Source organism: Mustelus asterias, chromosome 28 (genome assembly GCF_964213995.1).
Source record: "Mustelus asterias chromosome 28, sMusAst1.hap1.1, whole genome shotgun sequence".
NCBI classification, from domain to species: Eukaryota; Metazoa; Chordata; class Chondrichthyes; order Carcharhiniformes; family Triakidae; genus Mustelus; species Mustelus asterias.
In genome coordinates, this window is record NC_135828.1 from 24,161,748 (window position 1) to 24,180,676 (window position 18,929).

Below are 18,929 nucleotides of genomic sequence, written 5' to 3' on the forward strand. Positions count from 1 at the left end.
GCAGGGAAATCTTTGACATTAACCTCAGAGGGCATATTAGGCCTCAGAGAGTATGCTAGGCCTCAGTGGGCATGCTATAGGCCTCATTGGGCATGCTATAGGCCTCAGAGGGCATGCTAGGCCTCAGTGAGCATGCTATAGGCCTCATTGGGCATGCTAGGCCTCAGAGGGCATTCTAGGCCTCAGAAGGCATGCTCGGCCTCAGAGCGCATACTAGGCCTCATTGTGCATGCTAGGCTTCAGAGGGCATGCTAGGCCTCAGTGAGCATGCTATAGGCCTCATTGGGCATGCTAGGCCTCAGAGGGCATTCTAGGCCTCAGAAGGCATGCTAGGCCTCAGAGGGCATTCTAGGCCTCAGAGGGCATGCTAGGCCTCAGAGGGTATAAGAGGCCTCAGAGGGCAAACAAGGTCTCAATCTGATGGCTCACCTGAAAGATGGCATCTCTGGCCACACAGCATTCCCTCAGTACTGCACTGGAGCCTCAGCCTGGATAATGTTCTCAGTTGTCTAGTTTGGGACTCAGAGGTCAGCACTGAGGCACGGTTGATACACATACTGTAGCTCTTTGCAATGTGGTTAAAAACTCGACATCATGTTGTGTGGTAGTCACTTTCATTCCTCCAGCTGCGATGTGCTTTATTATGTATTCCGTGACGGGCTCAAGCATCTGGGCAGCGATGTGACATAATAATTGGCCGCCCACTCACTATGGAACGGGGTTCTCCAAACTGGGGATCGGTTGTCAGGTGAGGCTTTGGGGTTGTGAACCCTGCAGCAACAATGGTTACCATGGAGATCCATCTGGACAGAGGTCCCTTTAAATCCTCACCTTTTTTGTAATGGTGGGTGTGGCCCCAATGCGTAAGGGCCTAATCCCAAATCAGCACCCGGTGAATGATCCACTTCCTGTCACAGTTCCACACGGGCAACGGAATCAGAAATAAATACCCAGAAGGTGTTCAGAGTGAGTTTGTGCCAGGTATGACTACGACCAGTGGAGATTCTGCCCCCTGAGTCCCGTTCAATTCAAGGGGTCCACAAAACCACACTCAGTCAATAGCTGCCTTGATGGAAAGCACAGTCCCTCTTAGAATCATAGAATCCCTGCAGTGCAGAAGGAGGCCATTCAGTCCATCGGGTATGCACAGATCACAATCCCACCCGGGCCCTATCCCCATAACCCTATGCATTTACCCTAACTAGACCCCTGACACTAAGGAGCAATTTAGCATGGTCAATGGCCTTTGTCAATCGAGGGATTGAGTTTAGGAGTCCGGGGATAATGATGCAGCTATATAAGACCCTCGTCAGACTCCACTTGGAGTACTGTGCTCAGTTCTGGTCGCCTCACTATAGGAAGGATGTGGAAAAGATTGAAAGTGTGCAGAGGAGATTTACAAGGATGTTGCCTGGATTGAGTGGCATGCCTTATGAGGATAGGCTGAGGGAGCTCGGTCTTTTCTCCTTGGAGAGACGAAGGATGAGAGGAGACCTAATAGAGGTGTATAAGATGTTGAGAGGCATAGATCGGGTGGACTCTCGGAGGCTTTTTCCCAGGGTGGAAATGGCTGCTACGAGAGGACACAGGTTTAAGGTCCTGGGGGGTAGGTACAGGGGAAATGTTAGGGGGAAGTTTTTCACACAGAGGGTGGTGGGCGAGTGGAATTGGCTGCCGTCAGTGGTGTTGGAGGCAAACTCAGTAGGGTCTTTTAAGAGACTCCTGGATGAGTACATGGAGCTTAATAGGATGGAGGGTTATAGGTAGGTCTAGAAGGTAGGGATGTGTTCGGCACAACTTGTGGGCCGAAGGGCCTGTTTGTGCTGTAGTTTTTCTATGTTCTATGTTCTAATCCAGCTAACCCCCAGATCTTTCGGACTGTGGGAGGAAACCGGAGCACCCGGAGGGAATCCACGCAGACACGGGGAGAACGTGCAGACTCCGCACAGACAGTGACCCGGGTCCCTGGTGCCATGAGACAGCAGCACTAACCGTTATGCCACCATGCCGGCTGTTCTGTTCACCTCTGTGATAACTTAGTATGCAAAGGCACTGAGCTCTCAAAACAGGATCAGTAACACAAGAACATGGATCCATCATTTGTGAATATTTGAGAGACTGGTTAGGCTGGGGTTGTTTTGCTTGGAGCAGAGAATGCTGAGGGGGGGGCGGGGGGGGGGGCGGATCTGATGAAGGTACCCAAAATTGTGAGGATGGGGTAGATAGGGAGAAACTTTTCCCCTTGGTAGAGGGATTAATATTTGATTTGATTTATTATTGTCACCTGTATTGGGATACAGTGAAAGGTATTGTTTCTTGCACGCTATACAGACAAAGCATACCATTCATAGAGTACATAGGGGAGAAGGGAAGGAGAGGGTGCAGAATGTAGTGTTACAGTCATAGCTAGGGTGTGGAGAAAGATCACCTTAATAAAAGGTAGGTCCATTCAAAAGTCTGATGGCAGCAGGGAAGAAGCTGTTCTTGAGTCGGTCGGTACATGACCTCAGACTTTTGTATCTTTTTCCCGACGGAAGAAGGTGGAAGAGAGAATGTCCGGGGATGTGTGGGATCCTTGGTTATGCTGGCTGCTTTGCCGAGGCAGCGGGAAGTGTAGACAGAGTCAATGGATGGTCAATAACAGACTCAATAACCAGGGGCATAGATTTAAAGTAAGGGGCTGGAGATTTAGAGGGGATTGCAGGCTCACAAAATGGCATTTTCCGTTGGCTTGGGACGGGCGTGCCGGTAAAACTCTGGCCAAGATCTTTAGACCGCAAACATTTCGCAAGGAGCCAAGCCTGACGAGAAGGCTTGGCACAACATCAGGCCTTTTCGCTGTTAAGACTATCGAAATGTTCAGTTTCTCCACATCTCTCCATCTCAGATTTCCACCTTGACTGCTCGGTGACCCCTCACATGAATTTGAGTGCAGATGTGGAGATGTACAAGGTGGAGTTTAAACTTGTTCGGAAGAGCAGTGTTGAATGCTCTGAAAGTCTACACCAGGTCAAGGAAAGGGTTTGTTTTCCCAACATTTGTTGAAATGCATTGAGCGTAGTGTGAATTCGCTGGCCCCGAAAACAGTCGGAACAGGAGATGCACTGCCGCTAATATGTGTCAGAGACCATGAGGATAATCTTCATTTCCGATATGAGTGAGTGAGTCCTTGTGCGGTGCAGCACATAGTCATTGCCTGACACTTAGGAGCATGATTTGATTCGATTTGATTTATTATTGTCACATGTATCATCATACACGTGACAATAATACATGGGCGGCACGGTAGCACAGTGGTTAGCACTGCTGCTTCACAGCTCCAGGGACCTGGGTTCGATTCCCGGCTCGGGTCACTGTCTGTGTGGAGTTTGCACATTCTCCTCGTGTCTGCGTGGGTTTCCTCCGGGTGCTCCGGTTTCCTCCCACAGTCCAAAGATGTGCGGGTTAGGTTGATTGGCCATGCTAAAAAAATTGCCCTTAGTGTCCTGGGATGCGTAGGTTAGAGGGATTAGTGGGTAAATATGTAGGGATGTGGGGTAGGGCCTGGGTGGGATTGTGGTCGGTGCAGACTCGATGGGCCGAATGGCCTCTTTCTGTGCTGTAGGGTTTCTGAGGTTCTAAGATACAGTGGAAAGTATTGTTTCTTACGCGCTATACAGACAAAGCATACCGTTCATAGAGAAGGAAATGAGAGAGTGCAGAATGTAGTGTTACAGTCATAGCTAGGGTGTACAGGAAGATCAACTTAGTGCGAGGTAGGTCCATTCAAAAGTCTGACAGCAGCAGGGAAGATGTTGTTTTTGAGTCGGTTGGCACGTGACCTCAGACTTTTGTATCTTTTTCCCGATGGGAGAAGGTGGAAGGGAGAATGTCCCGGGTGCGTGGGGTCCTTAATTATGCTGGCTGCTTTTCTGAGGCAGCTGGAAGTGTAGACAGAGTCAATGGATGGGAGGCTGGATTGCGTGATGGATTGGGCTACGTTCACGACCCTTCTTGCAGTCTTGGATAGACAGAGCAGGAGCCATACCAAGCTGTGATACAACCAGAAAGAATGCTTTCTATGGTGTATCTGTAAAGGTGGTGAGAGTTGTAGTGGACATGCCAAATTTCCTTAGTCCCCTGAGAATGTAGAGGTGGTATTTCTTAACTATAGTGTCCATATGGAGGGACCAGGACAGATTGCTGGTGATCTGGACACCTAAAAACCTGAAGCTCTCGACCATTTCTACTTTACCCCATGGATTTAGACAGAGGCATGTTCTCCATGACACTTCCTGAAATCAATGACTATCTCCTTCGTTTTGTTGACATTGTGAGAGATTATTGTTGGTGCACCAGTTCACCAGATTCTCTATCTCTTTCCAGGACTGTGTCTCGTCAGTTTCTTGCCAGTTATTAGCCGAATCCTGAATGTTCATAGAATCATAGAATCCCTACAGTGCAGAAGGAGGCCATTCAGCCCATCAAGTCTGCATCGACTCAGGGGCAATTTAGCATGGCCAATCCACTTGACCTACACATCTTTGGACACTAAGGGGCAATTTTGCATGGCCAATCCACCTAACATGCACATTTTTGGACACCATGGGGCAATTTAGCATGGCCAATCCACCTAACCTGTACGTCTTTGGACTGTGGGAGGAAACCGGAGCACCCGGAGGAAACCCACGCAGACACGGGGAGAACGTGCAAACTCCACACAGACAGTGACCCAAAGCTGGAATCGAACCCGGGTCCCTGGCGCTGTAAGGCAGTAATGCTAACCAGAGATTGTGGTTGAAGATGATTACTGAGATAGGGAAGTCTGAAGCCAGGGAGAAATTTGGAAACTCGGATGAGAACTTTCAAGCTGAGGTGACACAGAAACAGAATCATTCAGACCAATTGGCCAATTCTAGTGGCCATTTTCCACAGTATCGACCTTTCAACTGAATTCCTTTAATACATCAACGTATCCTTCTATTCACCCTCGCACGATAAGTCTTGTAGCTCAGTGGAAGTGTGCCTACCTCTGAGCCAGAAGCTGTGGGTTCAAGTCCCACTTCAGGACTTTGTGGTCATGGAAGACGTATTCGTAACGTGGCCAAACAAGTTAATTATCAGCCTGTAGATCCGTCCGATATTCCTGATGGCAGGTGATAAAGAGAGGGAGAGTTTCCTGCTTAGCCATACTGTAGAAAGCCATGACAAACCACTGCAGGACTTTGCCAAGCGTAACCATGGACCAACCCAGGGGAAGTCCTTGGTCACCAACACCTCTTAGAATGTGGGACCTGAAGGAACAGGAAGTGTATCCCCTTCATTACACAGCTATTATTTGCCTTGTGAGGTGGTCTTGTTACTTGTTAGCACAATCCTGAATGTTCATTGAATCCCTACAGTGCTAAAGGAGGCCATTCAGCCCATTGAGTCGGCACCAACTAAGGGGCAATTTAGCATGGCCAATCCACCTAACCTGCACATCTTTGGACACTAAGGGACAATTTAACATAGCCAATCCACCTAACCTGCACATCTTTGGACACTAAGGGACAATTTAACATGGCCAATCCACCTAACCTGCACATCTTTGGACACTAAGGGACAATTTAAAATGGCCAATCCACCCAACCCAAGCACAGTGGGATTAGTGTCCCCGCCTCTGAGCCAGAAGCTCCGCGTTCGAGTCCCACCCCAGGACTTGATGGCCAAGGAAGGTGCATTCATAACGCAGCCAAACAGGTTGAGCGTCAACCTGCAATTCCTTCCAAACACACCAATGACTGGCGGTAAGAGTGGGAGAGACTCCTGGTCAGCCACGCTTGATGTGGAGTGGCCCCCCTCAAGCTATAAGACCCTGGCAACAGATTGGTGACCTTGTTCTGGGAATTATTAGCTACGGGAGCAGATGAAAGTCTGCCTTTGTGCACCACTAGGTGCAGGAAGAGAATTGGAATTACTTGCCTCAGCCACTCTTTGTGGTCGAGAGTTCCACATTCTGGTCACTGTTGTTCTGCAGGAAGCAGGCCCTGAATCCTGTATGTGTGGCTACTGAAGGAAGGCAGCCAGCTTTTCAGACAGCGAGGCCTTTACTGCTGTAACCCTGAAGCCGTGGACTCTCTCTCAGTCCTAGCAGCAGACAGAGTGTTGACACTCTGTGTTATGCTGGGAGCCCAAACAGGGTGAATCCAGAGCAGATGGACAACAACAACTTGCATTTATCTAGCAAAATGGGGAGGCACTGCTGACAAGGGGTCCATGGGTCACAAAATTACTCCATGTGTTTTCCTCATCTTATGTTTGAGTTGGGCTGTCGGCTAATTAATGGAGATTGATAGAACCATAGAGAAGTTACATAGAACATAGAACATAGAACATTACAGCGCAGAACAGGCCCTTCGGCCCACGATGTTGCACCGACCAGTTAAAAAAAAAAAAACTGTGACCCTCCAACCTAAACCAATTTCTTTTCGTCCATGAACCTATCTACGGATCTCTTAAACGCCCCCAAACTAGGCGCATTTACTACTGATGCTGGCAGGGCATTCCAATCCCTCACCACCCTCTGGGTAAAGAACCTACCCCTGACATCGGTTCTATAACTACCCCCCCTCAATTTAAAGCCATGCCCCCTCGTGCTGGATTTCTCCATCAGAGGAAAAAGGCTATCACTATCCACCCTATCTAAACCTCTAATCATCTTATATGTTTCAATAAGATCCCCTCTAAGCCGCCGCCTTTCCAGCGAAAACAATCCCAAATCCCTCAGCCTCTCCTCATAGGATCTCCCCTCCATACCAGGCAACATCCTGGTAAACCTCCTCTGCACCCTCTCCAAAGCCTCCACATCCTTCCTGTAATGTGGGGACCAGAACTGCACACAGTACTCCAAGTGCGGCCGCACCAGAGTTGTGTACAGTTGCAACATAACGCTACGACTCCTAAATTCAATCCCCCTACCAATAAACGCCAAGACACCATATGCCTTCTTAACAACCTTATCTACTTGATTCCCAACTTTCAGGGATCTATGCACACATACACCTAGATCCCTCTGCTCCTCCACACTATTCAAAGTCCTCCCGTTAGCCCTATACTCAACACATCTGTTATTCCTACCAAAGTGAATTACCTCACACTTCTCCGCATTAAACTCCATCCGCCACCTCTCGGCCCAACTTTGCAACCTGTCTAAGTCTTCCTGCAAACTACGACACCCTTCCTCACTGTCTACCACACCACCGACTTTGGTGTCATCAGCAAATTTGCTAATCCACCCAACTATACCCTCATCCAGATCATTAATAAATATTACAAACAGCAGTGGCCCCAAAACAGATCCCTGAGGTACACCACTTGTAACCGCACTCCATGATGAATATTTACTATCAACCACCACCCTCTGTTTCCTATCCGCTAGCCAATTCCTGATCCAATTTCCTAGATCACCCCCAATCCCATACATCTGCATTTTCTGCAGAAGCCTACCATGGTGAACCTTATCAAACGCCTTACTAAAATCCATATATACCACGTCCACTGCCTTGCCCCCATCCACCTCCTTGGTCACTTTCTCAAAAAACTCAATAAGGTTAGTAAGGCACGACCTACCTGCCACAAAACCATGCTGACTATCACCTATCAATTCATTACTCTCCAAATAACTATAAATCCTATCCCTTATAATTTTTTCAACATCTTGCCGACAACAGAAGTGAGACTCACCGGTCTATAATTCCCGGGGAAGTCTCTGTTCCCCTTCTTAAACAATGGGACAACATTCGCTAACCTCCAATCTTCTGGTACTATACCAGAGGCCAACGACGACCTGAAGATCAGAGCCAGAGGCTCTGCAATCACTTCTCTTGCCTCCCAGAGAATCCTTGGATAAATCCCATCCGGACCAGGGGATTTATCTATTTTCAGACCCTCCAGAATATCCTGCACATCCTCCTTATCAACTGTAATACTGTCTATTCTACTCCCTTGCAACCCAGTGTCCTCCTCAGCTATATTCATGTCCCCTTGCGTGAACACCGAAGAGAAATATTCGTTCAATGCTTCACCAATCTCCTCCGCTTCCACACATAACTTCCCTCTGCCATCTATAACTGGCCCTAAACTTGCCCTAACCAACCTTCTGTTCTTGACATACCTATAGAACGCCTTAGGATTCTCTTTAACCCTATCCGTTACAGCACAGAAGGAGGCCATTCGGCCCATCTTCTCCATGTCAGCCCAAGGACAATCAGGTGCCCTTTCTAATCCCACCTTCCTGCACCCAGCGCATAGCCCTGTGACCCACAGCACTTAAGGTGCAGATCCAGGTACTTTTTAAAAGAGTTTAGGGTCTCTGTCTCCACCACCAACTCGGGCAACAAATTCCAGACACCTACCACCCTCTGCGTAATAAGGTTCTTCCTCATGTCCCCTCTGCCACTTATCTTGAATAGAACAAAGAACAAAGAAAATTACAGCACAAGAACAGGCCCTTCGGCCCTCCAAGCCTGCACTAACCATGCTGCCTGTCTGAACTAAAACCCCCTACCCTTCCAGGGACCATATCCCTCTATTCCCATCCTATTTATGTATTTGTACAGACGCCCCTTAAAAGTCACTATCGTATCTGCTTCCACTACCTCCCCCGGCAGCGAGTTCCAGGCACCCACCACCCTCTGTGTACAAAACATGCCTTGTACATCTCCTCTAAACCTTGCCCCTCGCACCTTAAACTTATACCCCTTAGTAATTGACTCTTCCACCCTGGGAAAAAGCTTCTGACTATCCACTCTGTTCATGCCCCTCATAATCTTGTAGACTTCTATCAGGTCGCCCCTAAACCTCCGTCATTCCAGTGAGAACAAACCAAGTTTCTCCAACCTCTCCTCATAGTTAATGTCCTCCATACCAGGCAACATCCTGGTAAATCTTTTCTGTACCCTCTCCAAAGCCTCCACATCCTTCTACTGATAGTGTGGTAGTGTGGCGACCAGAATTGAACACTATATTCCAAATGCGGCTGAACTAAGGTTCTATAAAGCTGCAACATGACTTGCCAATTTTTAAACTCAATGCCCCAGCCGATGAAGGCAAGCATGCCGTATGCCTTCTTGACTACCTTCTCCACCTGCATTGCCACTTTCAGTGACCTGTGTACCTGTACACCCAGATCCCTCTGCCTATCAATACTCTTAAGGGTTCTGCCATTTACTGTATATTTCCTATCTGTAATAGACCTTCCAAAATGCATTACCACAGATTTGTCCAAATTAAACTTCATCTGCCACCTCTCCGCCCAAGTCTCCAACCGATCCATATCCTGCTGTATCCCCTGATGGTCCTCATCGCTATCCGCAAATCCACCAACTTTCGTGTCATCCGCACACTTTCAAATCAAACCAGTTACATTTTCCTCCAAATCATTTATATATATTACAAACAGCAAAGGTCCCAGCACTGAACCCTGAGAAACGCCACTTGTCACAGCCCTCCATTCAGAAACACACCCTCCCACTGCTACCCTCTGTCTTCTATGACTGAGCCAGTTCTGTATCCATCTTGCCAGCTCACCTCTGATCCTGTGCAACTTCACCTTCTGCACCAGTCTGCCATGAGGGACCTTGTCAAAGGCCTTACTGAAGTCCATGTAGACAACATCCACTGCCCTACCCTCATCAGTCATCTTCATCACGGTACGGTACGGTAGCACAGTGGTTAGCACTGCTGCTTCACAGCTCCAGGGACCTGGGTTCGATTCCCGGCTTGGGTCACTGTCTGTGTGGAGTTTGCACATTCTCCTCGTGTCTACGTGGGTTTCCTCCAGGTGCTCCGGTTTCCTCCCACAGTCCAAAGATGTGTGGGTTAGGTTGATTGGCCATGCTAAAATTGCCCCTTAGTGTCCTGGGATGCGTAGATTGGAGGGATTTGCGGGTAAAATATGTAGGGATATGGGGGTAGGGCCTGGGTGGGATTGTGGTCGGTGCAGACTCGATGGGCCGAATGGCCTCTTTCTGTACTGTAGGGTTTCTATGATTCTATGATCACTTCCTCGAAAAACTCGATCAAGTTAGTGAGACACGACCTCCCCTTCACAAAACCATGTTGCCTCTCGCTAATACGTCCAATTATTTCCAAGTGGGAGCAACTTGGAATCTATGCACCCGGATCTAGAATTCCCCATCAAAGGAAACAATTTTAGGATGGCCACCCCATCTCTTCCCCTCATAATTTTGTACAACCTCTATCAAGTCACCCCTCAGCCTTCCTTGTTCCAAGAAAAATAATCCCAACCTCTCATCTTTACAATGAGTCAAAAACTCCATTATTTACGTGTTTCATGCTATTATCAAGTTGGTAGAACGCCAAACAAATAGGCATTGAGATAAAAAGCAAAGTACTGCGGATGCTGGAATCTGAATCTTTGTCGCTTCTTTGGACACGGGTGAGGTCCCTGAGGATTGGACGATAGCGAATGTGGTCCCGTTGTTTAAGAAGGGTAGCAGGAATAACCCAGGAAATTATAGGCCGGTGAGCTTGACGTCCGTGGTAGGGAAGTGGTTGGAGAGGATTCTTAGAGACAGGATGTATGTGCATTTATAACGGAACAATCTCATTAGTGACAGACAGCATGGTTTTGTAAGAGGGAGGTCGTGCCTTACAAATTTGGTGGAGTTTTTTGAGGAAGTGACAAAAACGGTTGATGAAGGAAGAGCCGTGGATGTCGTCTATATGGATTTCAGTAAGGCATTTGACAAAGTCCTACATGGCAGGTTGGTTAAGAAGGTTAAGGCTCATGGGATACAAGGAGAAGTGGCTAGATGGGTGGAGAACTGGCTTGGCCATAGGAGACAGAGGGTAGTGGTCGAAGGGTCTTTTTCCGGCTGGAGATCTGTGACCAGTGGTGTTCCGCAGGGCTCTGTACTGGGACCTCTGCTATTTGTGATATATATAAATGATTTGGAAGAAGGTGTAACTGGTGTAATCAGCAAGTTTGCGGATGACACGAAGATGGCTGGACTTGCGGATAGCGAAGAGCATTGTCGGGCAATACAGCAGGATATAGATAGGCTGGAAAATTGGGCGGAGAGGTGGCAGATGGAGTTTAATCCGGATAAATGTGAAGTGATGCATTTTGGAAGAAATAATGTAGGGAGGAGTTATACAATAAATGGCAGAGTCATCAGGAGTATAGAAACACAGAGGGACCTAGGTGTGCAAGTCCACAAATCCTTGAAGGTGGCAACACAGGTGGAGAAGGTGGTGAAGAAGGCATATGGTATGCTTGCCTTTATAGGACAGGGTATAGAGTATAAAAGCTGGAGTCTGATGATGCAGCTGTATAGAACGCTGGTTAGGCCACATTTGGAGTACTGCGTCCAGTTCTGGTCGCCGCACTACCAGAAGGACGTGGAGGCAATAGAGAGAGTGCAGAGAAAGTTTACCAGGATGTTGCCTGGTATGGAGGGTCTTAGCTATGAGGAGAGATTGGGTAAACTGGAGTTGTTCTCCCTGGAAAGACGGAGAATGAGGGGAGATCTAATAGAGGTGTACAAGATTATGAAGGGGATAGATAGGGTGAACGGTGGGAAGCTTTTTCCCAGATCAGAAGTGACGTCCACGAGGGGTCACGGGCTCAAGGTGAGAGGGGCAAAGTATAACTCAGATATTAGAGGGATGTTTTTTACACAGAGGGTGGTGGGGGCCTGGAATGCGCTGCCAAGTAGGGTGGTGGAGGCAGGCACGCTGACATCGTTTAAGACTTACCTGGATAGTCACATGAGCAGCCTGGGAATGGAGGGATACAAACGATTGGTCTAGTTGGACCAAGGAGCGGCACAGGCTTGGAGGGCCGAAGGGCCTGTTTCCTGTGCTGTACTGTTCTTTGTTCTTTGGAAACAAAAACCGAAAATGCTGGAAAATGTCAACAGGTCTGACAGCATCTGTGTGAAGAGAATACAGCCAATGTTTCAAGTCTGGATGACCCTTTGTCAGAGTCATCTAGACTCAAAACATATGCTCTATTCCCTCATAGAGTCATAGAGTCATGGAGATTTACAGCATGGAAACAGGTCATTCGGCCCAACATGTCCATGCCGCCCTTTTTTTTAAACCACTAAGCTAGTCCCAATTGCCCACGTTTGGCCCATATCCCTCCATACCCATGTAACTGACTAAATGCTTTTAAAAATTGTACTCCACAGATGCTGTCAGACCTGCTGAGATTTTCCAGCATTTTCTGTTTCTGTAAATAGGCACTGATCTTTTCTCATTGAAAGAATTCTACCTTATGTGCCACCAAGATCTAAAACTTCCCAAAGCACCTTACAGAGGGGGAAAAACAGATATGGACGGGAATGGCTGCTGAGCTATGTTGGGAAGGTCAGAAGAATTGACCAAGGATTTGGTTGAGATAACTGGGTTATGAGAAAACTTTTGAGGTGAGATAGAGAGAGCGAGGGTTTGAGAGACTCCCCAGGTGAGTTTAGACCATAAGACATTGGAACAGAATTAGGCCACTCGGCCCATCGAGTCTGCTCTGCCATTCAATCATGGCTGATATTTTTCTCATCCCCATTCTCCTGCCTTTTCCCCATAACCCCTGATCCCCTTATTAATCAAGAACCTATCTATCTCTGTCTGAAAGACACTCAATGATCTGGCCTCCACAGCCTTCTGCGGCAAAGAGTTCCACAGATTCACCACCCTCTGGCTGAAGAAATTCCTCCTCATCTCTGTTTTAAAGGAGCGTCTCTTTAGCCTGAGGTTGTGCCCTCTGGTTCTAGTTTTTCCTACTAATGGAAACATCCTCTCCACGTCCACTCTATCCAGGCCTCGCAGTATCCTGTAAGTTTCAATAAAATCCCTCCTCATCCTTCTAAACTCCAATGAGTACAGACCCAGAGTCCTCAACCGTTCCTCATACGACAAGGTCTTCATTCCAGGGATCATTCTTGTGAACCTCCTCTGGACTCTTTCCAAGGCCAGCACATCCTTCCTTAGATACGGGGCCCAAAACTGCTCACAATACTCCAAATGAGGTCTGACCAGAGCCTTGTACAGCCTCAGAAGTACATCCCTGCTCTTGTATTCTAGCCCTCTCGACATGAATGCTAACATTGCATTTGCCTTCCTAACTGCTGACTGATGCATCACAGATGCATCAAAGATGCCAACCTCCATCCAATTGGATTCATAGAAACATAGAAAAACTACAGCACAAACAGGCCCTTCGGCCCACAAGTTGTGCCAAACACATCCCTACCTTCTAGATCTACCTATAATCCTCCATCCTATTAAGTTCCATGTACTCATCCAGGAGTCTCTTAAAAGACCCTATTGAGTTTGCCTCCACCACCACTGACGGCAGCTGATTCCACTCGCCCACCACCCTCTGTGTGAAAAACTTCCCCCTAACATTTCCCCTGTACCTACACCCCAGCACCTTAAACCTGTGTCCTCTCGTAGCAGCCATTTCCACCCTGGGAAAAAGCCTCTTAGAGTCCACCCGATCTATGCCTCTCAACATCTTATACACCTCTATTAGGTCTCCTCTCATCCTTCATCTCTCCAAGGAGAAAAGACTGAGCTCCCTCAGCCTATCCTCATAAGGCATGCCACTCAATCCAGGCAACATCCTTGTAAATCTCCTCTGCACCCTTTCAATCTTTTCCACATCCTTCCTGTAGTGAGGCAACCAGAACTGAGCACAGTACTCCAAGTGGGATCTGACAAGGGTCTTATATAGCTGCATCATTATCCCCGGACTCCTAAACTCAATCCCTCAATTGATAAAGGCCACTTCATTCGCTTCAGATTCGCTTCACATGATGTGAAAGATCGGCTGAAGGAACCGGATACTGCAAAGGGCTTTGGGCCCTTCCAACATCCCGGTGACAGTACTGAGGGCTTGGGCTCCACAACGAGCTGTGCCCCTAGTCAAGCGGATTGGTCAGGTTTGTGCCTTTTTACAAGTAAGTAAAATTTCTCAGGTTGCTAAGATACGTCTTTGTTCGCATTACAGAGCTTGCTTAATTTTCTTCCCCTCAATCTATTAACCATGACTCACAGACGTCCGGTCTCAGAATTGGATGGTCATGCATTCAAGTCCCCCTCACCAGACCTGAGCATATGATCTTGTGCTGAGGGGGTATGACACTGTCAGAGGTGCCATGTTTGGGCTGAGATGTTAAGCCAGCCCCCACCCAATCCACCTCTGCCCCCCCCCCCCCATCCTCTCCCCCGCACGCCTATTTCGGATGGACGTGAAAGAGAGCCTGGCGCTATCTGAAGAAGGGCAAGGAGTTCTACCTGGTATCCCGGCTGACATTTCCCCATAACTAACGTTACCTAAAAGAGTCGATGGCCAGGATCTTCCAGTCCTGCCCGCCGCCGGGATTTTCCAGACCCGCTGGGATTTTCCGGCCCTGCTGAAAGGCATCTGGCTGGCCTCTTTCTGCATAATGGGGATTCTATTCTTTGATCTGCTGTGGTGGGACTCGAACCCAGGTCCCTAGAGAAACACCCTGGGTCTCTGCATTACTAGTCCAGTGATACTATCATTATGCCATCACCTTCACTCTCAGAGGTGCTACATAGAAACGCATTGCTTCTGACTATTTTTGACCCAAAGCCTGTCACCAAGTGCAAACAATTGGCTTCATAGGTCATAGAAACCCTACAGTGCAGAAAGAGGCCATTCGGCCCATCGAGTCTGCACCGACCACAATCCCACCCAGGCCCTACCCCCATATCTCTGCACATTTACCCGCTAATCCCTCTAACCTACGCATCTCAGGACACTAAGGGGCAATTTTAGCATGGCCAATCAACCTAACCTGCACGTCTTTGGAGGAAACCAGAGCACCCGGAGGAAACCCACGCAGACATGAGGAGAATGTGCAAACTCCACACAGACAGCCGGGAATCGAACCCAGGTCCCTGGAGCTGTGAAGCAGCAGTGCTAACCACTGTGCTACCGTGCCGGTAAGATAAGATCAATAAGATTTTTAACAATCTTTACACTGGACAAATACAAAGCCTTGGAGCTGGTGTTAAATAAAGAGGGGGGAGCCATAGCCGTGACCCCATTCTTTCACATCGAGGAGTACTGATTGGGACTTCACAGGCACCGACATTCAGGTAGCACAGCGGTTAGCACTACTGCCTCACAGCGCCGGGGACCAGGGTTCAATTCCCAGCTCGGGTCACTGTCTGTGTGGAGTCTGCACATTCTCCCTGTGTCTGCGTGGGTTTCCTCCCACAGTCAGAAAGACTTGCTGATTAGCCGCATTGGCCGTGCTAAATTCTCCCTCAGTGCGTCCGAACAGGAGTGTGGCAACGAGGGGATTTTTCACAGTAACTTCATGGTGTTAATGTGTCACAAGCCCACTTGTGACTAATAAATAAACGTTAAACTTTTAAGTGGGGGAAGATTGTTTGCTCTTATGAGGAACAGGCAGGTTTGAACAGGCAATCGCTAACATGCAGGACATGCTGTCCCCCTCTCTCCCTCATAGTCATAAATAACACAATGATTAATTTCACTCATGATTCAGGCTGTTTAAAATGCGCAAGTGAATCTTAAATGTGTGAGTGGGTCACACTTGGGTCAATCGCAAACTTTGACAAGAGGAAGAGATTTTAGTCTCATCGTTCTACAATCCCAGTCTGACCAGTGAGGGCCACGATCAGATTTCATTCGAATTCTGGCCTCTCGAGCATTTTCATCCCTTCAGGTTTAGTGGCCATGCCTCCAGCTGTCGAGGCGTTAATACATCCTCTCCATCTCTCTACTCCTCTCTCCTTCTGCAAGATGCTCCTTAATCATAGAATCATAGGATCTCGACAGTGCAGAAGAAGCCATTCGGCCCATCTCTGACAAAGTATCTTATGCAGGCCCTCTCCCTTGCTCTTTCCCTGTAACCCTGTGCATTTACCACGGCCAATCCACCTAACCTACATATCTTTGGATGCTAAGGGGCAATTTAGCATGGCCAATCCACCTAACCTGCACATCTTTGGACACCAAGGAGCAATTTAGCTTGGTCAATCTACCTAACCTGAACATCTTTGGACACTAGGGGGCAATTTAGCATGGCCAATCTACCTGACCTGCACATCTTTGGACACTGAGGGGCAATTTAGCATGGCCAATCCACCTAACCAGCACATCTTTGGACACTGAGGGGCAATTTAGCATGGCCAATCCACCTAACCCGCACATCTTTGGACACTAAGGGGCAATTTAGCATGGCAAATCCATCAAACCTGCACATCTTTGGACACTGAGGGGCAATTTAGCATGGCCAATCCACCTAACCTGCAGATCTTAAGACTTGCCTTTCTTTCCAAGCTTTTGGTCATCTGACCTAATGGACGGGATTTTCCAGCCCCCAAGGTGCGTTTTGCAGCGGATGAGGCAGCCTGCCATTGGCCAGCAGCAAGATCTTCTGGTCCCGCCGCTGTCAATGGGGCTTCCTATTGTTGGCACCCTCCACTGTCAAGGGTGGGTGAGTCGCCGTCGGTGGGACTGGAAGATACTGTCAGCAGGACTGGAAAATCTAGTCGGCAGGACTGGAAAATCTGGCCGAATATCTCCTTATGTGTCTGCGTTTTGCTTTTGATTTAGTTGCTTCCACTGAGGTGCCTTGAGAGGTTTAAGGATGTGAAAGCTGCTGCAGGAACAGAACTCGCTGCTGTTGATTTTGGCACAGATACAAGCAGGAAGGCATTGACCTATCAAGCCCACTCTTGCCATCAAGCTTGGACTGGCAACATTCCGATGTGGCACTGCGGAGAAACAGCAACAAAGAACAGGCTGCCCATCCCATTCCCTGTCGGAGTATATTATCAACGGCAGCAATCGCCTTAATCCCACACACCAGCCCCAGTCATATTCCCCTCTCTCCCACATTTCCTTTTCCCTCATTTATTCTTCCACAGGATAGGCGTCGCTGGCCAGGCCAGCATTCATTGCCCATTCCTAACTGCCCTTGAGATGGTGCTGGTCAGCTGCCTTCTTGAACCACTGCAGTCCCTGAGGTGTAGGCACACCCACTGTGCTGTTAGGGAGGGATTTTGACCTAGCGATAATGAAGGAACGGCCGATATATTTCCAATCAGAGTGGTGCATGGCTTGGAGGATGGTGGTGTTCCCATGCTTCTACTGTCCTTCTAGATGGTACAGGTCGCAGGTTTGGAAGGTGCTGTTGAAGGAGGCTTGGTGAGTTGCTGCTGTTTACCTTGTAAATGGTACGCACTGGTGGAGGGAGTGAATGCTGGCGGATGGGGTGCCAATCAAGCGGCTGCTTTGTCCTGGATGGTGTCGGCCTATTTGAGTGTTGTTGGAGTTCCATTACTACTTTCCAATGAGTGGAGAGCATTCCATCACGCTTTGCCTTGCGCCTTGTCGATGGTGGACAGGCTTTGGGGGAGTCAGGAGGTGAGTTACTCTCCCCAGGATTCCCAGCCCCTGATCTGCTCTGGTAGCCACTGGATTTACATGGCTGGGTCCAGCTCAATTTCTGGTCAATGGTAACCCCCAGGATGTTCATTGTGGGGAATTCAGCGATGGTAACACTTGGAAATGGTTACATTCTCTCCTGTTGGAGATGGTCACTGCCTGGCACTTGTCCTGTGCAAATGTTACTTACCACTTATCAGCCATAGAACATAGAACATAGAACAGTACAGCACAGAACAGGCCCTTCGGCCCACGATGTTGTGCCGAGCTTTATCTGAAACCAAGATCAAGCTATCCCACTCCCTATCATCCTGGTGTGCTCCATGTGCCTATCCAATAACCGCTTCAATGTTCCTAAAGTGCCCGACTCCACTATCACTGCAGGCAGTCCATTCCACACCCCAACCACTCTCTGCGTAAAGAACCTACCTCTGATATCCTTCCTGTATCTCCCACCACGAACCCTATAGTTATGCCCCCTTGTAATAGCTCCATCCACCCGAGGAAATAGTCTTTGAACCAGCCCAAGCTGGTTTCTTCCCTAACTTGCTCCGAAAAGTTGACATTATCTCAGAAGATCCCTCAGCGCTGCTTCTGTTCCTCCGATCTTTTTTACCAGGGTTGCATGTGAACCTCACTTGGATGCAATGGATAATTTTTTTCGCTGAGACGCTGGCCGGATTTTCCAGCCGCGCTCACCCCAAGGCTGGAAATTCTCACTCAAGGTCAGTGGACCTTTGCATAGTCCACCACCACCCCCCCCCCCAACCCCCACGGCCCCCGCCCACTACGATTCCTGTGGTGGACAGGAAGGGAACGTCCCCCCCATCTCTGAAAGCCTCTCCTTACTCAGTTAGTCAGTCCCAGCATGCTTCAAAGCTCAGCCCTCGGCCCCTGTCTGTTCAGCATCCACCAAAAGCCATTCGCGGAGCTAAACATGTTGTCAACTTCCAGTGACACCCAGCGGCTTTTCTCCATCGCCATCGTCACCCAAGATTGCTGTCATATCTTGCTGAAAATATTGTCATTGCTGACACGTGCCTTCCTCCGGGTAAATGCCGGCAAATTCAAAGGTCCCCGGTTTGGTTCCCACTACCTCTCTGTCCCAGGAATTTCAAATGTTCGTCTCCAATTTCAAGTCCAGGTTCACTCGAGAGGAACGTGATTGCGAGTAACTTTATTGTGGACAGTGAGTCGAGCTTCAAAACCTGGATTCAATTCATAGACTCATAGAAACCCTACAGTGCAGAAAGAGGCCATTTGGCCCATCGAGTCTGCACCGACCACAATCCCACCCAGGCCCTACCCCCATATCCCTACATATTTACCCACTAATCCCTCTAACCTACGCATCTCAAGACACTAAGGGGCAATTTTTATCATGGCCAATCAACCTAACCCGCACATCTTTGGACTGTGGGAGGAAACCGGAGCACCCGGAGGAAACCCACGCAGACACGAGGAGAACGTGCAAACTCCACACAGACAG